Here is a 25,462-nt window from a genome sequence, read left to right on the forward strand (position 1 = left end):
AATGAAGGGAAAATCATAACATTTATAGTCTTCGGAAGAAGAGAGTTTATAGGAAAATGAATTTTGTGGCAAAAGGAGGGATTAAAAAATGTGGAGGAAAAGGGTGGAAACCTTATTTCAATGGTGAGAGAGATGACCACTGATGAATGCTTCTGTGGGTGAAAAAGAGACATTCTATATAGCGAAATGGGGACCTTAAAATGGGTACTAGTTGAAGGGATCTTGATATTTAAAGAAATCACCCATTTTGCCTCAGGAGAAGGAAAATCTGAGCTCTTGGGGGCAATTGACCCCCAGAATAGTGGCAAGACATAGACCCAGGGAAGAGATTTTGACCAAGGGGAGATAAAAGGTCAATAAAGTACAGCATAGTCAGAGGCACAGGAAGAATCCTACATGGTACAATATCCTCTTGGAACAAAAATTGCTATTTTTCTAAGAGGCACAAAAGGAAAAAAGAGGGGGCAGGGGACAAGCTGTACAATAGAATCCATTTCAAAGAGAGATCCCAAAATAGTACCTTAAAAATTTAATTCCATGAAGATTACAAAGAATAAAAAAGTTATTTATACATACATATATGTGTATTATACGTATATACACATATACATACACACACACACACACACACACACACACACACACACACATATAGGCTATGACCCAAAATACAGAAAGCTAGCATAGATATTTATAGAAAAAGAAAAAGAAGATACATCATGAAGAGACTGTGAGAAAGAAATACTTTCTAGAAAAAGGCACAGAAAATGAAAAAAAAAATTCACACTCAATAGCTGATGAATGGAGACTTTTTGGTATCTCTCACTCTCACTTCCCGGTATCCCGTCTCCCTTCTAGTTTGTCCTACCGTAGCCCAGACCTCCTCCAAGGGTCTTAGGTTTCAGAATTATACCCCTCTCCCCAATTCAGTTCAATTTAATTCAGTTAGCATTTATTAAGCACCTACTATTTGTGCTATGTTTCCTATGTAAAGATGAAAGTAAAGCTAGAGCTTGTTTTTCAGGAGCTTACATTATATCAGAGGGATACATTAAATTAGAACATATAGGAATTCACATTATTATCAGAATATAAAGTAATTTCTCCGCAGAACATTAACAACTGAGGATAGGATCAGGGATAGGTACTTAATTGGAACCTTGAAGGAATGTAGGAATTCTTGATAGAGATAGAGAGAGAGTGCATTTCAGGCATGGAGGAATATCCTTTGCTTAAAAAAAAAAGGAAGAAAAAGGGAAAAAGCATGGAAGGTAGCTATCTCATGAACAAACACAAAAGTACCTATCAAGCACTTACTATATATAGTAAGTGCCTGGCAGTGAGCTAAGTCCTGGGGATACAAATATTATAAGTGAGACAACCTTTGCCCTCAAGGAGTTTGAACATTCTAAAAAGGGGAGAGAACACACAAAGGCAGTAGTGGCCAAGGAGAGATGCTTTGGTCTTGTGAGTCACAGGAATGGTGAATGGAGTCACAGGGCACTTGATTGTCAAGCCCTTTCCAAAAGAAATGGTGGTATTGATTTCGTTGTTGTACTCAGAGCAGGTGGAAGAAAGGGGAGGTTGGGAAGGGGCAGGAGAAAGACAGCAAATCTTCCAGTTTGGCTGGAGTAGGCAGTCTGTGAAGGGAGTAATGTGCAACAAGTCTCGAAGTTATGTTGGAACCAGATTGTGAAGGACCTTAAGTGTCAAACAGAAGGGTTCATGTTTTATCTTAAAGGCAATAGAGAGCCATTGTGGCTTTTTATCTATGGAATGATGGGATCAGGACCCTCAAGAATACCAGTCTTAGCTAAGTGAGAGTGACTGATACAGATTTATAATCTTAGAAAGATGGATTAGCCTTGGAATCGAAGACCTAGGGTCAAATCCTGGTTCAATTTAATTTAACATGCAATTATTAAGCTTATGCTATGTATGTGCCATTGTATTAGACCCTACTGGTTCAAAGAAAAAAACCCAAAAGAGACTCTAATTGCCAGAAGCTCACATTCTCTTGGTTCTGATATTTACTATGTATCTGACCTCCTGGGCAACTCCCATGCTATGATGGAAAGTATGGTGAATGTGGATCCACGGATCTGTGTTCAAATCCTGAGTCTACCCTTTACCAAATGAGTGACCTTGAGCAAATTACCTAACCTCGATGGGCCTGTGTCCTCATTGTAAAATGAACTAGATGGTCTTTTAAGATTCCTATGATCCCTTCATTTCACTGGGCTCAGTTTTTTTCCTCTTTAAAATGAAAAGATTATTCTAGAACAGCCTCTCTCAAACTTTTTGGTCTTGAGATCCCTTTATAGTCTTAGAAATTATTGAGGACTCTAAAGAGCTTTTTGTTTATACGGGTTACATTTATCAATATTTACTATATGAGAAATTAAAAGAAATAATTTTTTAAAAATTTAATTCATTTAAAAATAGTAAATAGTAATAAACCTATTTCATGTTCATATATTTTATGAAAATAACTGCATTTTCCAAAATAAAAATAATTTACTGAGAATTGCTCAACATACTTTTGCAAATCTAGCATCTCACTTAATAGAAAACTGCTGGATTCTCATATGCATACATATATGTGTGTGTGTGTATATATATGTATCATATATATAAAATATGTATGGCTGTTTGTTATTCTATAGGAGAATTGTTTTGAACCCTATTCATCTGCATCCAAAAAAACCCATACTTTAATGAGGTTCTGTTATACTTTTTTTAAAAAAGGAAATGGAAATTCTGAATGTTTTGAGAATCACTTGACACACATTTAAAACATGTTTATGCATGTATGTATATATACATGTACGTATATATATTCATGTGTATATATGGATTCTGCATTTATTCTGTTTTGATGTGCTGTTTTGGTTGAAGTACATGAAGAAAATCCACAAAGATATGTAATTAGAAAAGGGAGGAGTTTTTCATAGGTAATCGACATCTCAGTATTATTATGAAAATAATTTTGACCTCAAAGATCCTCTGAAAGGGTCTTGGAGACCCCCAGAGGGTCTAGGACCATACTTTGAGAATCACTGTACTAGATGACCTCTAAAAATGCTTTCAGCTATAGTGAACGTATGACCTCATGCATCTAAGGATCCAGCTTTAACATCTTATGCTGTCTGAATACCCCCTGAATTAAGTACCAACCTCCTGAGGGAGCATCCAACTGAAAGTCGAGAGTTCTCCCTTGATAAGGACCCCTGACAGGAGGTAATTGAGTCTGAGAGGAGTTTCTTTTTCAACCAAGGCTGCCACCCACACTGCAATGTGATACTTCAGTGAGGATGGAAAAACCCCCCTCAAAACTGCTGAATTTAGCCTTTTAAATAAACAAGGGACCCGAATCATCAGAATTTGGACAAAAAAAACTTTCTCTTCTAAGCACATGCCAAGAAGCCCCCAGCCCCCAGCTAAAGAGCTCCCTTGTTCTCAGGAGGGTTTGCCCCACATTCATCGTATGCTGGAGAAATTGTTGGCAGTTTTCTCTGAAATGTCCTGACAACCTCCGGCCATGAAATTAAAAAGCACGTTACTCAGCTTCTCTCCTAACAGCTTTGTCCTTGCCAATGATTAGACAGAGAAATCTGGACTAGGTAGCTTTAGCCAGGCATGTTAGGCACTGAAATGCGGATGGAATGACAATGGGATTCACTATAGAAGGGGGAGGGAATGCATATAGAATGCCAGGAACTCGAGAAAGAAAAAAAAGAAAGAGAGAAGAAAGAAAGAAGGAATGGAGGAAGGAAAGTGGGAAGAAGGAAGGGAGGGAGGAAAGAAGGGAAGAAAAAAATAAAGGAAGAAAAAATAAAAGAGAAGGAAGGATGAAAAGAAAGAAAGAAAAAGGAAGGAAGGAAGGGAAGGAAGGAGGAAGGAAGGAGGGAGGGAGAAAGGAAGGAAGGAAGAAGAAAGAAATGATTTTTGGGCTTCTGATTGAAAAATCTCAGTGTAGAAGCAAAGGCCTGGACATTTTTAGCCAAGAATCAAGGCTGTAAAAGCATGAGGCAGGCAAGTTTTGCCGACCCTCTCACCCCTGACTCAGATCTAGGGCTAGTGGGTAGGGCTGAAGGAATTCTAGAATCATAGACTTACAGCTAGAGAGGAAGTATATTACAAAACATCTTGTCCAGCCACCCCATTTGACTCCTGAGAATGGTGACTTGCCCAAGGTCACAAAGTAGTAAATAGTAGATTGAGAACTCAATCCTAGGGCCCCTGGCTCCAAAGGCAGCCCAGTTTCTATGGTCCCATACCACCTCTCTAGCAAGGATTTGGGAGGGAGGCCATGTGCTTTTTGGAACCCACTGCAAAGTGGAGCAATCCCTATTAGGTAAGCACCAAAGCAATCTAGAATGTTAGAGATGGGAGGAACCTCAGTGGGCAGCCAGATCAGCTGGTATCAGAGCAGGAACCCCACATTCAAGAAAAGTGGATCCAGCCTCTACTTGAGAATCTCCAGTAATAGGGAACTCACACCCTTCTGAGGAAGACCATTTGGCTCCAGACAGCTCTAATTGGGAATTTTTCCTTATTCCAAATTGAAATCTGCCTCTGGGAAGTTTCTGGCCTATCACAGCAGAATGTAAACACCTTGAGAGAAGGTACTATTTAGCTGTAAGATGTGGATGGGTAGTTGACTTTGTATCCCCAGCACCCATCACACTACCTTGAATGTAGTAGGTACTTAATAAAGGTATATTGAATTAAATGACTTCTTGTTCTTCCCTCTGGGCTCAAGACTAACTCATCTTTGCCATAAGTATTTCCCTTCTTATACTTGAATAGTATCATTATATCACTACTAAATCTTTTCTTCTTTAGGCTAAACGATCCTCAACCTGACACGCTCTGATTTCCAGTCCTCTCACTATTCTGATGACCCTCCAATGGACATATGCCAACTTGTCATTAGCCTTCTTAAAATGTGGCACCCCCAGACTAGACACATGATTCTTGGTTTGGACCCATCACAGGACAGAAGGCAGTGGGTCCAAGCTGGTATAACCTCCTTCATTTGCGATATCCTGTCTCTTTCCTCCAGATTGCTGTCAGTAAAGCTAAGGACTACCTCCCAAGCCCCCATTTTGAGTGTCTGCCCTGAGTCCTGAAACAAGAAGTTTGATTCCTTTCCTGGAGCTACAATTTCTAGCCTAGTTTTGTAATATTCTTGGGTGACTCTAATTATTAGCAGTATCAGGAAATTTTCAGAACATGCAGAATTTCCATTTCTTTTATTTAAAGAAAAGCACAGCAGAACCTCATTAAAGCATGGCTTGTTTGAATCCAGATATATTGGACTCAAAGCATTTCCCCTGCAGCATAACATACAGACAAAGCCTTGTCACATTTGGTTAGCCTAGGAGGTAGGATCTGTTGTTTTTTTTTTTAACTTCTCTCCCATCACCCATCATCCCACTCAGTGTGATGAGCACGTTCAGATCTCAAAAAAAGAAATACTCTAGGGAAAGAGTAATGGATTTGGAGTCAGAGAATCTGGCTTCAAATCCCAGACATATTCCTTTCTATTTCTGTAGCAAGGAATGGTCACTGGGTGAGTATACTTTAGCCATGCTAGTCCTCTTTACGCTCCCATTAGAACTCTGAGATCCTGTGCTCTGACAGCTGAGCTTTCACATATCTTAGTGGGCCAGGTTATTACAGCACTTCCTGGTCAAGCCCTCCCCCCATTTTTCCAATCCTAGTTCTTCCATTAGCGCATTGGTTCTTTCAGGTAAGGGACTCTCTCTCTCTCTCTCTCTCTCTCTCTCTCTCTCTCTCTCTCTCTCTCTCTCTCTCTCTCTTTTTGTATTTGTATCCCCAGCACACAGTGCTTGGCCCATAGTAAGCACTTAATAAGTATTTCATTCATTCATTCATTTATTCATTCATTCATTCCCCACCATTGGAGGTACCTCTTTGAACCTCAGTTTCCTATGTTGTAATTAAAGATCATCTAATCTGTCTTACCAAATTTACCAAGGGGGAAACTGAGACCCAAAAAGAATTAGTGACTTGCCTAAGGTCACACATGTAGCAAGTACTAGAACCAGGACTTTTCTGAGTCCAAATCCAGTATTTTTTTCTGGTGTATGATGCAGCCAGTTGACCTCTGTGATCTCTTAAGTTTCCTGTTCTGAATCCTGTGATGCCATATGCCATATGGCACTTTTAGGAGGGTCATATTTGATGAAATATCAAACAACGATTAAATGTCAGAGCTCTTCAAAACTCTAGACAAGAGATATAGGGTTGGTCTGACTTCAAGAGAGTGTAGAATTAGAAATCAGACCTGACTGATGAATATTAGCTGTTCAACCTTGAACATCTCTCATTGGAGGATTCTCTGGTTAGTGGTTAGATGCTGCACTGCTCAGATTCTATCTGGTCAGGTCGATGACTTTATCTCATTCTCTCAATCTCCCCAATAGATGTCTGAACTTTTCTTGCATAGAATTTTGTACCCTGGAGTAGGAAGCTTGAGACAGTAAAATATTCCCTCTGGTTCTTATATTTTTAGCTCTTGGCCCTGCTCAGAGAAGAGGCTCCTCTGCATAATTCTTCATAAATCTCTTTCCTTAAAGAGAGAGAGAGCGTGACGTGCTCTCTTAGTCATAAGAGCAGGACTGTCCTGGTAAACAGGAGGATATACATCCAGGGGTGTGACATGAGGAGGACTGGCCAGGTCCCCTGCTAAAAAAATGGCCTTTTTAATTGTTTGTAACAGTGACTGAAATTCCACTCTTCAGAGATCCATTCCTTTGGTCATGAATAGGGGTAGCATGCTACAGTGGAAAAGCATCTAGGCTTGGAGTCAAAACCCTGCATTCACGTCTTTTAACCTTTCTGAACTTATATTTCTTCATCTATAAAATGGGGATAATAATACTTTTACTACTCACTCCACCGGGATATTGTGAGGAAAGTACTTTTGTAAAGTATGATAAATGTGAGCTATTATTATTTTTGAAGGTTTTTCTTTAAATACCCATGTGGGGCAGGTGTCACACATAGCTATTCTGAGCTCATACCTTTGTGATGATTCGCTCACAGCCAGCAGAGAGCAAGGTTCAGTAGGAATAAGACTCATAGGTGACCTTTGGAGGGGTTTGGAGGGTTCTAAAGACTGACTAATTTTGTCTCATGGCTTTTCCTAGACCTGGCCTTGAACATGACTATATCTGCCTTCACGTATTTAAGCAGCCCACGTTGAGGTTATTTCTTCTGCCTTATACCCCTTCAAGTATCTGAAGACATAAATCAATCATGTTTCCCCCTTTTGTCTTTTCTTCAAGTCAAACAGCCGTATTTCTTTCAAGTATTCCTTCTAGGGCATGGTTTCCTGACTCTTTACTATTCTGGTCGTCCTCAGGGAGCACTCCAGTTTGTCAATGTCCCTCCTGAAATGTGACACCTAGAATTGATTAAATTACTCCAGATGGGGTCTGATCATGTAGAGGACAGGGGGACTGCTACCCTTCCCTCCTTCTTTAGATTATATTTGTTTTCACAATCATATTAGCTTTTTGGGGGCTAATACCATTTGCCTCAAATGAGCATGCCATTTATTAAAACTCCCAGGTCTCTGTTTCACACAGATCATTATTTAGCCACACTTCCTTCATCTTGTACTTACATAGCTGATTTTTTTTAACTCAGATATAAGATTTTATTTTGAAATAACTTGTGAGGATATTTCGACCAAAATGTATGATTGTACATTTGTCATTGCTAGATACCACGTTGTTGGTTTCAGCCTATAATTCAGCCTGTCCAAGTGGTTTTGAAACTTTGCTCTGTCATCTACTGAATTAGTAGGGATGCTTCCTCATGATATTGGTGTAGTCACAGCAAGGACATTCTGGCATCATTATTCACCTGAAGCCCTTGCTCCTATGTAAAAGGGGAGGAGATGAAAAGGAAGGCCTGTCAGATAGATCACTTCTATATGGCTTTACGATTTTCCAAAGGCTTTCCTCATAATATGCCTATGGGGTAAGTACAGTAAGTGTTGCCATTTTTTTTACATATGAGGAAAGAGGCTCAGAGGAAAGTGAATTGTTACCTCTGGGCCACACAGCTATTAAGAGCTTGGAGTGAAACTTGAACACAGGTCTTCTGGTTACAGATCCAGTGTATTTTCCATAGCACAATATTGCCTAAGTCTTGAGGATCATATTTTTTATGGTTTGGGGTTCTTTCATTCAATGATAAATCAAAATGAAGGGATCAAATTTGGATCCACTAACCACGATGTTTCAATGGAATTTCTGTGAGAGTTTTCCTGGCTAGTTGGGTGGTGATCACACTCCACAGAGGCTCCTCACCAGCTCTGCTGTGCCCTGAGGAATGGGCAAGGATCATTGTAGAAAGAGGCTTTGGCAGCCAAAACCTAGAAGACAATGCCAGACTCTCATTAGCACACTGTGTGTTTTTCTTGTCCCAATCCCAAGCAGTGCTCTTTGGGGTCTACTTTTTTTTCAGGATTAGTTTTTAAAATAGAATTACACTGAATCATAGAATCAAAGAGTTGGAAGAAACCTCGGAGAGGATGGAGTCCAACCTATACCAAAACTGGAATCCTTCTACAAAATTCCTGACAAGGGGCATCTGCCCTTTTCTGGAAAACCTCCAGTCATAGGGAATTTACTCCTTGCTGGAGCAGCTCCTAACATTTTTATATAGCTCTGTTAGAAAGTTTTAATTTATATCAAGGCAAAATTTGCTGCAATATAACTTTTGCCTGTTACTTCTCATTCTGCCCTCTGAGAAATAAGCAAACAAATTTAATTCCTCTTCCCCAAAATGACTCTCCAAGTATTTAGATAAATTTCATAGCCTCCTTAAGTGTCCTAGTCTTCAGACAAAGCACCAGCTAGCCTCCTCAACTGGTCATCATATACCATTATTTCTACTCTCCTCACTGTCCTTGTCACCATACTTTAGAAATGCTCTTGTTTTCTCAATGTCTTTCCTGAAATATGGTACCCACACCTGAAAACAATGCTTCAGATGCAACCTATCTGGGGCAGACTCTAAAGGAACTATTACCTCTCATGTTCAAGACATGCCTACTGTTGTATTAATTCTTTGTCAATCCATAAACATTTATTAAGCACTTAACTATGTACATTGTTGATTCTCATTGGGTCTACAATCCATTAATAAACTATTGATTAGCCATCTGTATTGGTATAGCTGATTGTTTCAATACAAATTTATTTCTTCATAATAGCCTGAGATGCCATTTGAACACAGATGTAGGATTTTTTGTTTTTTCCTAAAGTATATCGTTGGTTTTACCATTATCTGTCAAGACAGTTTAAAATCTTGGACCTGTCATCCACAATATGAATGAATGAATGAGCATTTGAATATTAACTACATGCTAAGCACTATACTAAACTCTGGTAATAAAAATACAAAAAGTAAGACAATCTCTTTCCTTGAGGAGCTTACATTCTAACTGGGAGGCATGCATAAGGGAGTAACAACTACAGAAAAGAGTCACAGGGATGGGGATTAGAGTCATGGGAAAGCTAATTGCTCCCTTTTCAGAAGCAGCACTAGTGTTGATTTAATTTGATTACTGGTCCCAAAGCAGTGGTTCTTTCTGGGCAAGGGGGTCGTGGAGGAGAGGAGTGGAAGGGATACACTCTGGGTTACAGGGAAGATGTCCAGGCTGGATGGGTAGATAGGTGTGAAGCATAGCTTGGGACCAGCTAGATATAGTAGGTTATTTAAATTGGTGCTGACTCACTTTCCATTCAGGACAGTTCACTCAGGGTGGACTTCCAAAGCTGAGTGAATGAACTCCCAGGAAAAAGAGATGTGTTGTTTCCCAATAATGCTTAAACAGCAAGAACATTCTAGGCATCATGACCCACCCAAAGTTCCTGTTCCTGGTTGAGAGGAAGAAGGGGCAAGGAAAACAGTTCACTTGCATACTATTTTTTACCTTTTTAATTTTTAAATAAGTTTTTATTGATATTTTCTGTTTCTTACATTATCATAGTATCCTACGTATTCCTTCCTCTCCTCCCAGAGTCTTTCTCATATAATAAGTAACATATTTTTGGAGTCGAAAAAGAAAAAAAAAGTCAGAACAATTGATCAACACACTGAAAAAGTCCAAAAACATGTGCAACGTGTAGCACTGTGTACCTCCCACCTCCATAGAAGAGCAGATTGGGGATGCCCTCTCATGTCGCTTCCTTTGAATCCCATCTGATCTTTATAAACACATCACATTTACTTTTGATTTTTTTGGTGTGTTCATGTTTCCATTTATTTTATGGTTACTGTGTGTATACTGTTTTCTTGGCTCTGCTTACTTCATTCTGCACCAGTTCATACAGATATTTCCATACTTCTATCCACTCATTACATACATCATTTCTAACAGTACAGTAATGCTCTATTACATTCATGTACTGCAATTTGTTTAGCCATTCCCCAGATGATGGGCATTTATTTTGTTTCCAATTCTTAGCTATCACAAAAAGGACTACTATAAATATTTTGGAATCTATGGGGACTTTTTCTTATCAATGGCTTCCTTGCAATATAAAAGCTCAGCTTCCTCTCATACTAAGCAATTCACAGTTCACCAGCCTAGATCTTTGCCCCAGGTGACGTTTGGGTGGTCAGATCTGGCCCCAGCTGAATGCTGTGCTCTTCCTCCCAGGTTTAGTGTAGCATTGCACAGCCTTCCACATATACAATGTCCTGACGTGGTGACCTGTCTCACTTGTTTTTTAGTTCTCTGGATTGGCACTGCTAGTTCAGAGCTTTGCAGCACTGCTGCTTCTGGAACCCCAGCTGGCTTTTGCTTCTGAATGTCTGTGGCCAGTCTATCAAGACCTGAGCAACTTTCTGCAGCCAGGTTGCCACAGCACTGGAAAGGGGCCAGGATTAAGGTGCAAGGATAGGGGGTTGATTTAAGCCTGCGTTGTGTCATTGAGTCTGCTAGTGGGACTTCACTGCTGGTAGGGTGGGAGTTGGAGGAGGGGTGCTGAGTGAACTCAGGGTCAGTGAGTGTCAGTTCCTGGAGGCTGGTTTTGTTTTTTGGTGGGGAGGGGGAAAGGAGTTACATTCTTTTGGGTTCTGGTTATACTGGACAATGGAACCAGCTGAAGTTCCTTTATCTTTGGTGCGTAAGTTCAGTTTGGGAAAGATTTAAGGGGTCATGTGGAATGGATAAAATGTTGCTACCATCCTATTGCTTATGTGACTGAAAACCAGAGTGCTTTACCTTTTAAAATCACCTTCTTCTGTCTCTGTCTGTCTCTGTCTCTGTCTCTCTCTCTCTCTGTCTCTGTCTCTGTCTCTCTCTCTCTCTGTCTCTGTCTCTCTCTCATTGAAACCCTATAATGAAAGGCTCTCTCAGACCAGAAACCTGTCAATTCAGAATGCATCAATTTATCAAACAAATACTTTGCACAGTGTTCTATCCTGGGTGCTATGAAGAAAGACAGAGGGAGAAGGGAATATGGTCCTTGCCCTTCATATGCTTACAGCCTAGCAGAGAAACTAAATAAACACAATGAAATCTTAAAGAAACCTCAACAATTCATCCCTTTGTTCAGCAGCTAGCCCTGTGTTAGGTTAAATGAAGGGGAAAAAAACCATGGCTCTAACTCCAACTTACTTAGCGGAAGCATTCAGGTAGTAAACTCTTTCCTAATGTGACTGTTGAAATAGCTGTGTTTTCTTTTTTTCAGACAGACCATTCTACATCTAATTGGTCACTGGGGTGGGTAGCTGCTTTTATGGCTTGGAGATGTGTGACATTTGCCATTACTTTATTGATGTGGGGTTGCATGGCTAGCAATTCAGATGCAGTTTATTTCCCCCCAGGCACCATGCCTACAATTCTGAGTAGCAGCCACAAGGTGAATCACTGCATCTCACAATGGTAAGGGGACTTCAGAGGTCTTCTAGTTCAAGTCAGACTGGCCTCCTTACTGTTTCCTGTACATGACATTATCCCTTCTCTTGCCATTGTAGCATTACATAAAATACCCTCCCAAACTAGAATGATCTTCATCTCTGCCTCTTGGAATCGCTCGCTCTCTTCAAGAGCTCTCTCAAGCAACCACTTTCTACATAAGACTTTTCCTGACCTTCTTCCCTTCTCCCAAACCCACTGTTAGCACTCTTCCCCCACACCCTAAGATCACTTGGTATATAGTCTATATTTACTCTTCTGTGTAGATATTGTCCCCCATCAAGAGAATAAGCTCCTTGAGACAGGGAGTGTTTTGTTTTTGTCCCTGTGTATCTAGTGCCAGCCTCAACTCTTAGAACATATTAGGTGTTTGATAAATATTTATTGAATATATAGAATTCTTTTCTAAAATATTCCCAACAGATTAGTTATCTAGCCTTCCTTTAATGATCTCTAGTTTACAGGAACTCACCTTCTCAGGCATCCCATTACGTTTTGCATAACTCTAATTGTTAGGAATTTTCCTTGTATCGGGTCAAAATGTGCTTCTTCTATTTCCCTTATTCTGGCCTCCAGGACGAAACATAACAAATTTAGTCCCTCTTCCACATGACAATTCCTCCAGTACTTGAAGACAATTATCTTGTCCTCTCTTCTTCAAGATATACATCCCCAGGTCCTTCAAACAGTCCTCATCTAGCATAAGCCTGAGGTCTTCAATGTCAGCAGTCATTTCTTAGGTTATAGCCTTATGGGTGACCAGTTAGATTTTTCCCAGATGTGAGTAATTGAAAGAGCACAAATTAGCACCTAATCTGGTCAATTATACTTTTTTTTTCCTATAAAATAAGCAGTATAAATATTTAACTGATTATGAATATTTGTATGCATTTTCTTTTTTAAAAATTTAATTTCATTTTTAATTCATGGGATAAAACAAATATTTCCATAATATCATATAATAAAAAAAGATGATTGCACAGGAAATTGCAAATCTGCTATTCCTTTGAAATGTGTAATACAGTTATCTTATAAATTTCTTTTTTTCTTTCCTCCCTCTCTCTCTGCCCTAGAGATGGCTATCATTAGACACACACACACATATATACATTATATATGTAATATGTATATTACATATATATGTAAAATCATTCTAGATATGTTTTTGCTTATCACTTCTTTCTTTGGATGCAGATAGCATCTCCCTTCACATGTCCTTTGTAGTTAATTTGGGTATTTATAATAGTCAAAATGAGCTATTAGCTCAAAGTTGTTCTTAAAACAATATTATCCACGTCCAGAGAAAGAATTATTGAGTCTGAATGCAGATTGAAGCGTACTATTTGCCTTCTCTTTTTGTTTTGTTTTGTCTTTCTTGTGGTTTCTCCCATTCATTCTAAATTCTTCTTTACAACATGAAAATATACAAACATGCAAAACATACAAAAACATACAAAAATATGTTTAATAAGAATATAAGTGTAGAGCCTTTATCAGACCATCTTGGGGAAGAGGAGGGGGAAGGAGGTGGAGAAAATTTAAAACTCAAAGGTTTATGGAAGTGAATGTTGAAAACGAAAATTAAATTAATTTAAAGAAAAAATATAATTAAAAAGAAGCATTTTACAAAAAGTAATGCTGTTGCTACTGTATACAACGTTCTCTTGATTCTTCTTATTTCATTCTTTATTATTTTGTGTAAGAGTACTCACGTTTTCTAAGATCATCAAGCTCATCATTATTTATAGAATAATAGTATTCTATCACAGTTATATACAACAACTTGTTCAGCCATTCCCCAGTTGATGGGAATCCCTGCCATATCCAGTTCTTTTGCACTACAAAGACAGCTGCTATAAATATTTTAGAATATACAGATTCTTTTCCCTTTTTCCTAATCATCTTTACAATATAGAGCAAAATATAAGCAAAAGAACCCAGGCATAGATTAAGTATCTTTCTGAGTCAGTGTCAGCATTATCAATACCTGAAATTGATTTCTTTATTCTGATTCTTCAAATAATTGTAACTGTCTTTCACCTGTGGCATTTTGGATGTCATCAAGTTCCATGCCTTATCCACAGCTACCAGGGGCTGGCTATTGGTAGACTTGTCCAGCTGACAGCGTTGATTATTTTACTGCTGACTAATCAAATCTTATCTATTACAAAATGCTACTAATTCCAAAGAAAGGTCTTCTTTCTTAAGCCAGCTTCACAGGTATATGCCTTCTTTTCACACTTCTTTTGTCTTTCTCTACTCCATGCAGGTTTATTTCAGTTAGAAAAACAAAAAAATTGACATGACCCATGTAACACATAGATACAATGCTACAAGCTACTCTCTTCCCCCTTCACGTTCTGATTGGTTTTTTAAAATCAAGAGTTTCCTTGACAACCGATTTTGCTAACTCAGTCATCTCCCTCCCTCTACCTGTTATTTCATGCTCAAGCTGAGGTAAGAGTGGCTTTGCATCAAATTGCTTAAGATTCTATGTTAACTCCCTTCGCAATTCCCAGCTCATTCTATGACTGCTTCTTAAGTAGGATTTGAGGTTTTTCGGTTGTTTTTTCACCCCTGCTTAACATTTTAAAACACATTTGAGTGAGGAGGTTTTAAAGCAGAAAAACACAGGAGTTTCTGGAGAAAATATTTGAGGGAAGCTGTGGTGAAATGACCCTGTTAGTTCAACACGGTGTTGATCAGATAGTGGGCCTGAATTGGACTGAACCAACTGTTTGCTGGCTCTGTTAAAGCCATTGTCATAGCAGCAAGACAATTCTGCAAAATTTAATTTCAGTTCTATAGATTCACAGACTGAACAGCTTGGCAACACAGGTGGCAAATTATTGAGGAGTTGAGAAACAGAAAAAATGTTCTCCTAGCTCATAATCCTCCCTAGGAGAATATGCAAAATTGGCCAACATTTCCAGACTTTCGAGAGATTAAGACCACAGGAAAAAACATACACTTCCATATATTTGTCATTTTGATCATGTCATGTATTGTACACATAGCATATGTTATAGATCTATGACATATTCCAGCCTGACCTAATACTACACAAATATGTAGTCTGGGTAATGATACAGATAAAATTAGTTAACCAATTTAACTTTAAGGTATTCATATATGAAATATCTGTGTTTCTCTTGCATTGTTATTAATAATCACATCACAACAATTTTAATACTGAAATCCTAGATTTGGCGAATGTCGATATTGTCTGAATAAGCCTGAAATTAGAATGATTGAGTTCATGTTAAATGTCATTTAGAACACACTAATGGATTTAGATTGGATTTAGAAAGGCATCACACATAGGAAGTGCCAATATATTAATTGCTGATCTTAATGGTGCTGAGGAAGGGATGATAATGGTACAAATTTCTGTGTTGTAGTCCATCCACCACCTCTCTCTCCTCACCAGGATTTAATACTACAAAAAGACAGAATTTTAGTTAAAGAAACTTCAGGACTTAAAAAATAATTCCTTCAGTTAATAATCAATAAATATTTATTAAGTACCTACTATTGCCAGTAGCTAAGGGTACAAATAAAAAAAAGGAAAAAGAAAGAAAAAAGAAAAAACATCATTTCTTACCCTCAAGGTGCTTACAATTTAATGCAAGAAATAACACACACACGCACAAAAGGTGAAAAGTCTGGGGTGTGGGGGCTATGGTAGAGAGAGCATGATGGAGAAGTCAGAGAGGTCCAGAATTAGTGCAGCCAAGTGGGAAATGAGGAGATACTCTTCTTTTTTTGACTGCTTTTTATTTGTGAAATTTTATACACTTTAGTGTATTTTCACTTTAGCAGTGGACTGCAATAGAATCTAGGGGCAGGCAGGTGGCGCCATAGTGCACAGAGAACCTGCCCTGGAGTCAGGAAGAATCATCTTCCTAAATTCAAATTTGACCTTAGACACTTACTCGCTGTGTGCCCCTGGACAAGTCCCTTAATCCTGTTTGTGTCAGTTTCCTCATCTGTAAAATGGGCTGATGGAGGAAATGGCAAATCAGTCCGGTATCTTTGCCAAGAAAAGGCATCACAAAGAGTCAGACGTGACTCAACAAGAAAGAGAACAGAATCCGCTTCATTTCCCACCTGGCTGCATTTCTTTTTTTTTTTTTCCATCATGAGATACCCGCTCTCTCCACCTTTTTCAGCTTTCTTTGTGTGTTACTTTCCCTCATTAGATTGTGAGTTCCTCAATGGCAAGGACTACCATTCTTTTTTATATTTGTGTCTCCAGTGCTTAGCACAGTACTTGGCACATAGAAGGCACTTAATTAAATGTTTAGCGACAGACTGATTAAATGCTATAGTGTGAAGTCAATTATCCAAGTTTGCTATAGGATCTTGGGATCAAATTACATCTTCTTCAGTTTTTTCTATCTATACAATATGAATATCCATCCATACAAGTCAACAAACATTTAAGTACCTATTATGTGCGAGTTCCTACACTAGGCACTGGAAAGGTTAGGCAGGAGCCTGGTTGTAGGGGCCTTATATACGAGGTTGAGGAGTTTGCATTTTGTCCTAAAGGCAGGGGAGAGCTCTGAAGGTCTTTTGCAGGGGGTGGAGTGGGGGGATCCATATACATGCTCAGATCTGTGCCTTAGCAAGGTAACTTTTGGCAGTTATGTGGAAACTGAATTGGTTAATGGAGAGTGGCTTAGTGAGGCCACTGTCCTGGGTCAAGAGGCATCATAGACTTTGTTTCTGGTCCCTTTTAAGTTTAGAATCTGCTGTTTATTGACTCTGTGCCCAACAATATAATTGGCACCATGAGGGGAGGCAGAGAAATAGAGGCACCACTGTCCCTGCACTCTGGGAGCTCATCATGCCATTGGCATGCCTCACACCTGAAACAAAGGGACATGATTATATGTGAAAATAAATGGTAGAGAAGGTAGGTTTTGACAGGAAATTCAGGAAAGAAGAGACCCCTGTAGACCAGAGTGGTTTGGAAATAATCCATAGACCCATATGATTTAGAAATGGAAGGGATCTCAGAGATCATTTAAAATCTAACCTCCTCGTTTTACAGATGAACTAACTGAGGGGGAGAAGGAGAAGGTAAGGGAACAAGCATTTATTGAAGGCTTACTGAGAAACATGCACTGTAGTAAGAGCTTTAAAACATCTCATTTGAGATAAGAGGGAAGTGACTTGTTCAAGGTCTCTGATGAAGCAGACCTGGAGCTGGAGCTCTAAAGATGGGAAGGGTTTCTTTTGGTCTGTGCTCCTCTTTGGTCCCTCACCTCTAGAAACTTTCATCTAGCTCTCCTGCTCCACAGCTCCTGGGGGCATGTGTTTTTAGGGAAAGTGGGGTTGGAAGGAGGAGGATGGAGAATTTCTTTTAAGGTCAAGACTTGCGTTTGGTTTTTAGCAGCCCTGCTACTGAGTTTTAACTGTACTGAACATCAGTCCTAATCTTCAAGTACAGCCCACTTAAAGTCAATGGAGAGGGAGCCATATAAGCAAACTGATATAGCACAACATCTTGTACACAGTAGGCAATGAGTAAATGTTTGTTGCATCAACATCGTCATAACTAATACTTATATGGTACCTACTATGGCACTGTGCTAAGCATTTTACTGTTATTTCATTTGATTGTCTCCACATCTCTTGAAGGTAAGGGCTATTATTATCCCCATTTTACAGATGAGGAAACTGAGACAGATAGCAATTAAGTGACTCACCCGGGATCCTAAGTGTCTGAGGTTAGATTTGAACTCAGGTCTTCCTGACTCCAGGTCCAGTGCACATGTAGACAAAAACTGCTTGGTTCTTTGCCTCCAGGCAGAAGTTGTCCAAACATACTGGATTGTGGAGCCAGAAGACCTGATTTCTCATTTCATTTCTACCATAAACTCACCATGTGACTTTGGGCAAGTTGCTTTACCAAGACCTAGCTAGACCTCAGTTTGCTCACAAGGGAAAATGGAGTTAGACTAGTTAGTTTCTAAGGTGCCTTTCAGCTCTGATGTCCTATGATCCCAGAATACCTAAAACTATGGAAGAAAGAGGCTAAGAAGGATGAGTCATACCCAGCAAGCTTCAAAAATACTTTGAAGGCTCCTAATGAAGTCCTTTGCATTTGTCCTGTCAAATCATGTTTGATGAGGAAACCTTAGAATGAGAAATTGGACTCAACTGTTTTTCTTGCCCTTTAGAGCTCACCCACCGACTCCTGCCTTCTCCAGAGTTTTACACCATGTGCAGAGCTCATGGGTCAAGTAATGAGCACAAAGTCATGTAACCAAATACTGGGCAGCTGGTCCTGTAGGCCCTTTATCTACTTCTCTTAAAGAACATGAACACACACACACACACACACACACACACTCAAGTGGACACAAAATATAAACACACACCATGCTTACTCAAACCCTAGTCATACCCCAACCAAACACAACCAGTCAGTCTCCTCTAGGCTGTGCAGATCCTGGACAGAAGGGACATGTCTTTGATTACTCTGTATGGCTGCAACATCCAAGATAAAAGTTTAATGCTCATATTATTTCTCTGCTTTTAAATATTCAACTGGATTGAATGTACTTCCTCTGTCAAGTAACAGAGGGTGGTTTGAAATTGAAAGAAATGAAAGCGATTAACGGATACAATATCAATACTACTGCATTTTTAATCAGGACTTTACTAAAATACCCTGGGCATTCTTGTGCATTTCAGGCTGCAGGCACCAGCTATTGGTTTTAGGATTACTCATTTCTAAGAAGATTTGATGAATGGAGAAAAGGCATGAGAGGAGGGAATGAAGAAAACAAGCATTTACTAAGCCCCTATTATGTGCCAAGCACTGTGCTAAGCACTTTATAATTATTGTCTCACTGGATTCTCAAAGCAACCTTAAGAGGTAAGTGCTATTATGAGCCCCCTTTTGTAGTTGAGAAAACTGAAGAAGGCAGAGGATAAGTGACTTGCCCAAGGTCATACAGCTGGATCGGAGCTCTTCCTGACTCCAGGTCCAGGGCACTGTGCCACCAGCTGCCTTTGCAGGGAAATGGAGTAACCATAAACTCATATTTAGAGGTGCTAGTAGATGGAATAGAAGCACGGACCATCAGGCTACATTTTCCCCTAACCAAAAAGCCTGAAAATATACATTGACAAATAAAGACATTGCTTATTACCAGAAAAAATCACATAATTTTTTAAAGATGTAAAGCAGGAGTTGGGAACCGCTAGCCATGGAGTGTATCAAATGCTCAGTCTGACTTGATCGGGCCAAGGAATAAGTGGTGATTTCCCCATCTGGGCCTTTGGTTACAAAACCACCATGTGACTTTGTGGAGAGTCTACCAAAGGATTAGAAGATGTTCTAGTGAAACGAGTCCTGGCTTTGGAATCTGCTTGATACCTGTGTGACCACTGCCAAATCACTTCACCTCTCAGGGCTTCAGTTTTCCATCTATAAAATGAAGTGATCAGTCAGTCTCTTTTGTTGTTGTTGTGTCATTTCAGCCATATCTGACTCTTCCTGACCCCATTTGAGGTTTTCTTGGCAAAGCTATAGGAGTGGTTTGCCATGTCCTTCTCCAGTTCATTTTACAGATGAGGAAACGAGGGTGAAGTGACTTGTCCAAGATCACACAGCTAGCAGATGTCTGAGGTCACATTTGAACTCATGTCTTTCTGATTCCAGATCTGGTGCTCTATCCAGAATGCTACCTAGCTACCTGCAGGTTTCTTTTAGCCAGTGATTTATTATCCTATGAAAATTTATTTCTCTGTGTATGTTTGTCTGTATATTTTGCTCTTTTTTTCTCTATCTTTCTATGTAAATCTGATTTTGTGGCTCTCTATGTCCTTGTTATAATGGCCCTGGATAAGATCTAAAAAAAAATTTTAAAAAAGGGAATCTCAGCCCCAGGATACTGTTCTAAATTGGGCTGAAATCTTCTCATTCAAATTGATTTAAGTCAAGTTAATGCAGAAAAACATTTATTAAGCACATTCGTGCAGTACATTATACTCACTGTTAGACAAGTTCCTGCCCTTAGGACCTTACAGTCTAATAGGGGTGATGGAAGGATATTACATATACACAAATAAGCATGATACAAGAAACAGTGTGGTAGGGACAAAGGAGAGATCCAGACAGTAATATTCAAGGAAACTCTCAGGAGGATTGAAACAATGGCTATAATAATGATAGTGGGCAGCTAGATGGCACAATGGATAGAGTGCCAGGCCTGGAATCAGGAAAACTTATCTTACTAGTTCAAATCTGGCCTCAGACACTTACTAGCTGTGTGACCCTGAGCAAGTCACTTAACCCTGCTTGCCTTAGTTTCCTCATTTGTAAAATAAGCTGGAGAAGGTAATGACAAACCACTCCAGTATCGTTGACAAGAAAATCCCAAATGGGGTCACAAAGAGTTGGACATGACCCAAAAACAACTGAACAACAACAATAAAATACTAAGGAAAATAATATTGAAAGAAATCAGAAATCTGATTAATATAGTGATTAACAGTGCCTTGAGCAAACTGTTGGTGAAGCATGTTCCTTCCTCTTTGTGGAGAGGTGGTAGACAATGGTGCTCTGTACACATATATGTGTGGCTTGGTGCCACAGTGGATAAAGCATTGGATTTAGAGTTAGGAAGTTCTCAGTTCAAATGTGATCTCAGAAATTTAGGAACTCTGACTCTGGCCAATACACTTAACCTTTCTCAGCCTCAGTTTCCCATTCTGTAGAATGAAGTTTATAATAGCACCTCACTCCCAGGGTTGTTGTGAGGTTGAAGAAATATTTGTAAAGTGCTTTGGAAATCTTAAAGCATGATATAAATGCCCCTATTAATATTGCCGAGAGGCATGTATCTTCAGATGTTGTCAATGAATTTATTTTGGTTGACTGCACTTATATGTTGTGAGGAAAGTTGTGGGGCTTTTTCAGGGGGAGGAGGATAAGTAGGAATCATTGGAAGGAGATAGAGTTAAAGAAAAAATATATCAATAAAACTTTTATTTAAGAAAATTTGAAGAGGGAGAGTGTATTTTTTAGTTTGAGAAATCAAGAGGTGGCTGCCCAGAAGCAATGGTATCTGAGCTGGACTTCAAAGGAAGAAAAGGATTTCAACAGTCAAGAGACTAGTAGGGAGAGATTTCTAGGCATGAGGGATGACCTACCTAAGTACATGTGGTTCTAAAAGGCACAAATGAGAAGGCAGGGAATGGAGACTATTTCAGCTTGTATGAAGGACCCTGGCAGTTTATATTAACAAGGTTTCTTGCTAACCATCTGTAACTCCTGTCCCAAGGCCCATTTATATGGTACTCTCTCCTTACTGGTGGAGATGAAGGCCCTGTCCTGCATGAGGGGCAGGGTGATGTTGGCAAGAGTGGGGCATCTCCAACTTTCTTCAGTCTTCTTTGAGATTTTCAAGTTTCAGATAACTTCAGGTACTTCTGTTTCCTACCTTTGAGAGAGATGATGGAGGAGGTCAACTCCAGATTTCTGAAGGCAAAGACTCTGGGAATAAGTCAACATGAAAGGAACTGATCTCTCTCACGTTCCTATCCTTTATTAGCTATGTAGAGGCTTTGGGGAGTTTCCGCTTGTGGGAGATTCAAGACTCTTTCCTGGTTGAATTGAGTTATCTAACTCCCAGTGAGAGAGCCCTTTCACTCTGTATTGTCTGATATATATTTTCCTATGTATACCTTCTCTGATTTCTGTTTTGTTACAATTTGGATAAACAGGTTTCTTTGCTATTCTTTATGTGTATCCATTATGGAACTGATATTTGGTTGGAAAGGGGTCAAATCTTAGATGAGAGCTTACATCCTGCTTCCCCCCAATAATGATACAGTGATCAAAATTTAGCTTGATCCTGATCATATCCTTTACCAAGGGTGCCATAGACTAGTAATATTTAGGGGAGCAGATATATATATATGTCTAGTCTGGTACCCCCTTCTCTCTGAAGATAGCAAAGTGTCCTCCAGCTCCAACTTCTTCCTTTCCTGGAAGGAATTAAAATTTCTTTTGGAGCAGGGTAGGGGGAGAAGAGATGTTTATTCTGCCACCCTTCTAGCCACACAGTGATACTCCTATTTTATGTGGGGTGATGGGCTTTGCCACACATGAGGCCTCTCTGCACATACCAGCCTTTTTTTACTTCAAGGTGGAAACATTTTGGATCTCACCTCTTCATATTCCTTTATTCTGTGCCCTTATTTCCAAGGACCTAACTCTTGTAAGTTGTACCTCTTTGGGACAGTAGACCCAGGAGCTGCTCTGATGCTATTAGTAAAAGATGTTTTACCTTCGATCCCCCAATTCATTAAAGAATTGTTTAACTTCCTGCATGACCATGGGCAAATAACAAATGTGTGTGTGTGTGTGTGTGTGTGTGTGTGTGTGTGTCTGGGGGCACAGAATAAAATAGGTTCTTCTCTAGGTTTTATAATGTTTTTAAGAGATAGGCTCCTTGGACCTACATGTTGGTTATTTCTCCCTCTCATTCCTACTGACCCATCTCCTTCTGCAGTCATACACCAGTGTGATATGCCATAGCTACCCATGTAATTATTTTCCATTGGTTAACATGCAGTTTTATTCTCTGGAGGCTATTGTATTCAATGGCTCATATCCATTTTCTCATCTATAAGATGAAGGGTTTGAATTAAATTATTCTGAGGTGCCCTCTAACTTTGGACCTATGCTCCTCAGATCCTTCCAGCCGGGGCATTCTGGCAAATACTTAACTACTGGCTCTCTAAAAACCTCTAACCATTCTACCTTTTTGTTTAATTTTCATTAGCAGCATTTTTCCATTTTTCTTAAGTCCAGACAATCAACAAAACAATAAATCAACCCAATTTGTAATATTTGCTGATTGCTGAGATATAAATGCTCACGCTGAAAACTTACCAGTTGTCCTGAAAGCTAGTTTGAACTGCCTCCAGGACACCCCTTAAATATACCCTTTCTTCCCTATAACACCCCCCCACCCCCACCCCTGACCAATGTCTATATTTTGCTGTGGGAAGAATATGCAACTCAAATCAACATTAGCATTGTTTCTGGAAAGGGTGAGTCACAACCTGTCTGTGCCTTAATCGGCTCTTCTTATAAAAAGGTAACGACAGCCCCTACCTTCCAGGGCTGTTGAAATGATTAAACGAGAGAACCTATGGAAAGTGTTTTGTAAACCTTCAAGTGCCATATGAATGCTAGCTTTTAAGTGCTGAAAATCATACTTTGAATGTGTGCGGGTTGTGTGTGTGTGTGTGTGTGTGTGTGTGTGTGTGTCTGGGGGTACAGAATAAAAGCACACAGTAATATATCGGGGACCTTGGGGTCTGGAAACTGCTTTGCTTGCTTAGAATTATGCATGGAGGCACATGTCATCTTCTGAAGACTGTTGACTCTACTTTGGTTCTCCCCTTATCTCATCATGTGTAGGTCAAGGTAAAGAATTGATACTAGTGTACTTTGGAATTGGATTTCCGAAACCTTGAAGGTCAGGACTCAAGCTGGTAAATGCTTTTTTTTCTTTTTTTTTTGGTTGCTATGTATGTATTGGTCCAGGGCAGTTGCTTTGCTGTTATGGGCCCCATCTCCCTCTGGTTTGATTCAGGGAAAAATCATTGATAGGTTAAGCAAATTTCTGATTTCATTGTCCCCGTTTCCAGCTATCTAGAGGTCAAACCACAATGACCCTTGTCTGACACCCAGTAATCCAATCTCTCCAGAGCCCCTTGAGTCTAGCTGCTTGAATGTAAACTCCATCTTTCACTACCTTGCATGTTGGACCATGCAACTGCCAGTCAGTAGAGCTGAGGAAGGGATTCACTTGAGGGAACATTAATGGGGTCTGGGGATTAAAAAGCTAATTAGCTAATGTAGTAAAAATATAAATAAAGAAACTCAACAACCTTGCAATATTGATGCTGTCTCTTGGGTTTCTGGAAGGTTGGGGTGACTTGGTAGCTTTTTTTGTTCCATATCAAGCATGATACAAATTTATGCCCTGTTTCTATGCTCCCTCTACTTGTATTTAGATTAGTGTGGGATGATGAACTGAAGGGCAGTGGAGAGGCAGATGGAAGGTGACTGTCACCAGACTGTAACATATGACTAACTATGACTTACATAGGAAAAGTGGCATAAAAAACATCATGAAGCATGTATATGGCCAGAAAAAAAGTGGGCTTGTCCTAGAGAAAGTGAGGGATTAACAGATGGACAGCCTGAGTGTTACATTGGTATCCATGAAATATTAAAAGCCCCAAAGGATGGCCTCTGTGTGCTGGGGAGATCCTCTCTGGAGAATTTATGAGGAGATGAGAATAAGGATTGCCCAGGAAAAGATAAGGAAGAATTGTAGCTTGTACTGGTGGAGGGAGGGCCCTAATTGCTGAGATCATAGGATTATCACAGATCTATAGCTGGAAGGAACCCGCAATCATAGTCACTGAAATATAAATGAATTGGTATCTATAGCTGCCCATCCATGGGCAAGCCCAGGGTCCAAAGCTTTTGTTTGTAAAACAATTGGAAGCATCGGTCACTTCCCAGCAAATAACTCCCTCAGAGCAGTTTCTCAGGAAATCATTGTGACACCGTATCACAGAGCAACGATGATTGACAGTACAAGTTGCTTTCCATTTTTGGTACTTTACTATCTCTTAAAGGCAACACGTTTTGACTTCAATAACTTGGGACCAACGTTGACCAATGTTCTTGGCCCGTGTTTTGATGTTTTGTGGAGTTGCCTTCATTTACATCATATTTGGCAGCTAGGTGGCATACTTGAGGGTATTGCACCGGATGAGGAATCAGGAGGATCTGAGTTCAAATCCAGCCTCAAACTCTTACTAGCTGTGTGACCCTGGGCAAGTCACTTAACCCTGTTTGCCTCAGTTTCCTCATCTGTAAAATGTGCTGGAGAAGGAAATGGCAAAGCACTCCAGTATCTTTGCCAAGAAAACTTCAATGGAGTCAGATACGGTTGAACAATATCAATACATTGTATTTGGTGATTATATATATTATCTTTTGGTTCTGATTTCTTCAGCCTGCATCAGGTTCATATGAATCTGTCCAAGTCTCTCTGAATATTCATTTTTATTATTCCTTTTGGTGCAATCATATTCTATTATATTTAATATCACAATGTGATTCAGCTGTTCCCCAATCATTGTGCACATGCAGCTTGTAGAGGCAGCTGGTACAGTGACACAGCCACGCCTGGAGTCAGGAAGACCTGAGTTTTCAATCTTTATTCAGATGCTAGCTGTGTGACCCTGGACAAGTCGCTTAACTTCTCTCTATCTCAGTCTCCTTAACTGTTAAAATGAAGATGACATAATAGCTTTTACCTCAGAGGTCTCACATGAGATAATATTTGTAAAAGTGCTTAGCACAGGGCCTAGTACACAGTATGTGCTATAAAAATGTTTATTCACTCCCCCCACTTTTTCTCAGTTTTTTGA

The sequence above is a fragment of the Notamacropus eugenii genome, chromosome 1 (genome assembly GCF_028372415.1).
Source record: "Notamacropus eugenii isolate mMacEug1 chromosome 1, mMacEug1.pri_v2, whole genome shotgun sequence".
Taxonomy (NCBI): Eukaryota; Metazoa; Chordata; class Mammalia; order Diprotodontia; family Macropodidae; genus Notamacropus; species Notamacropus eugenii.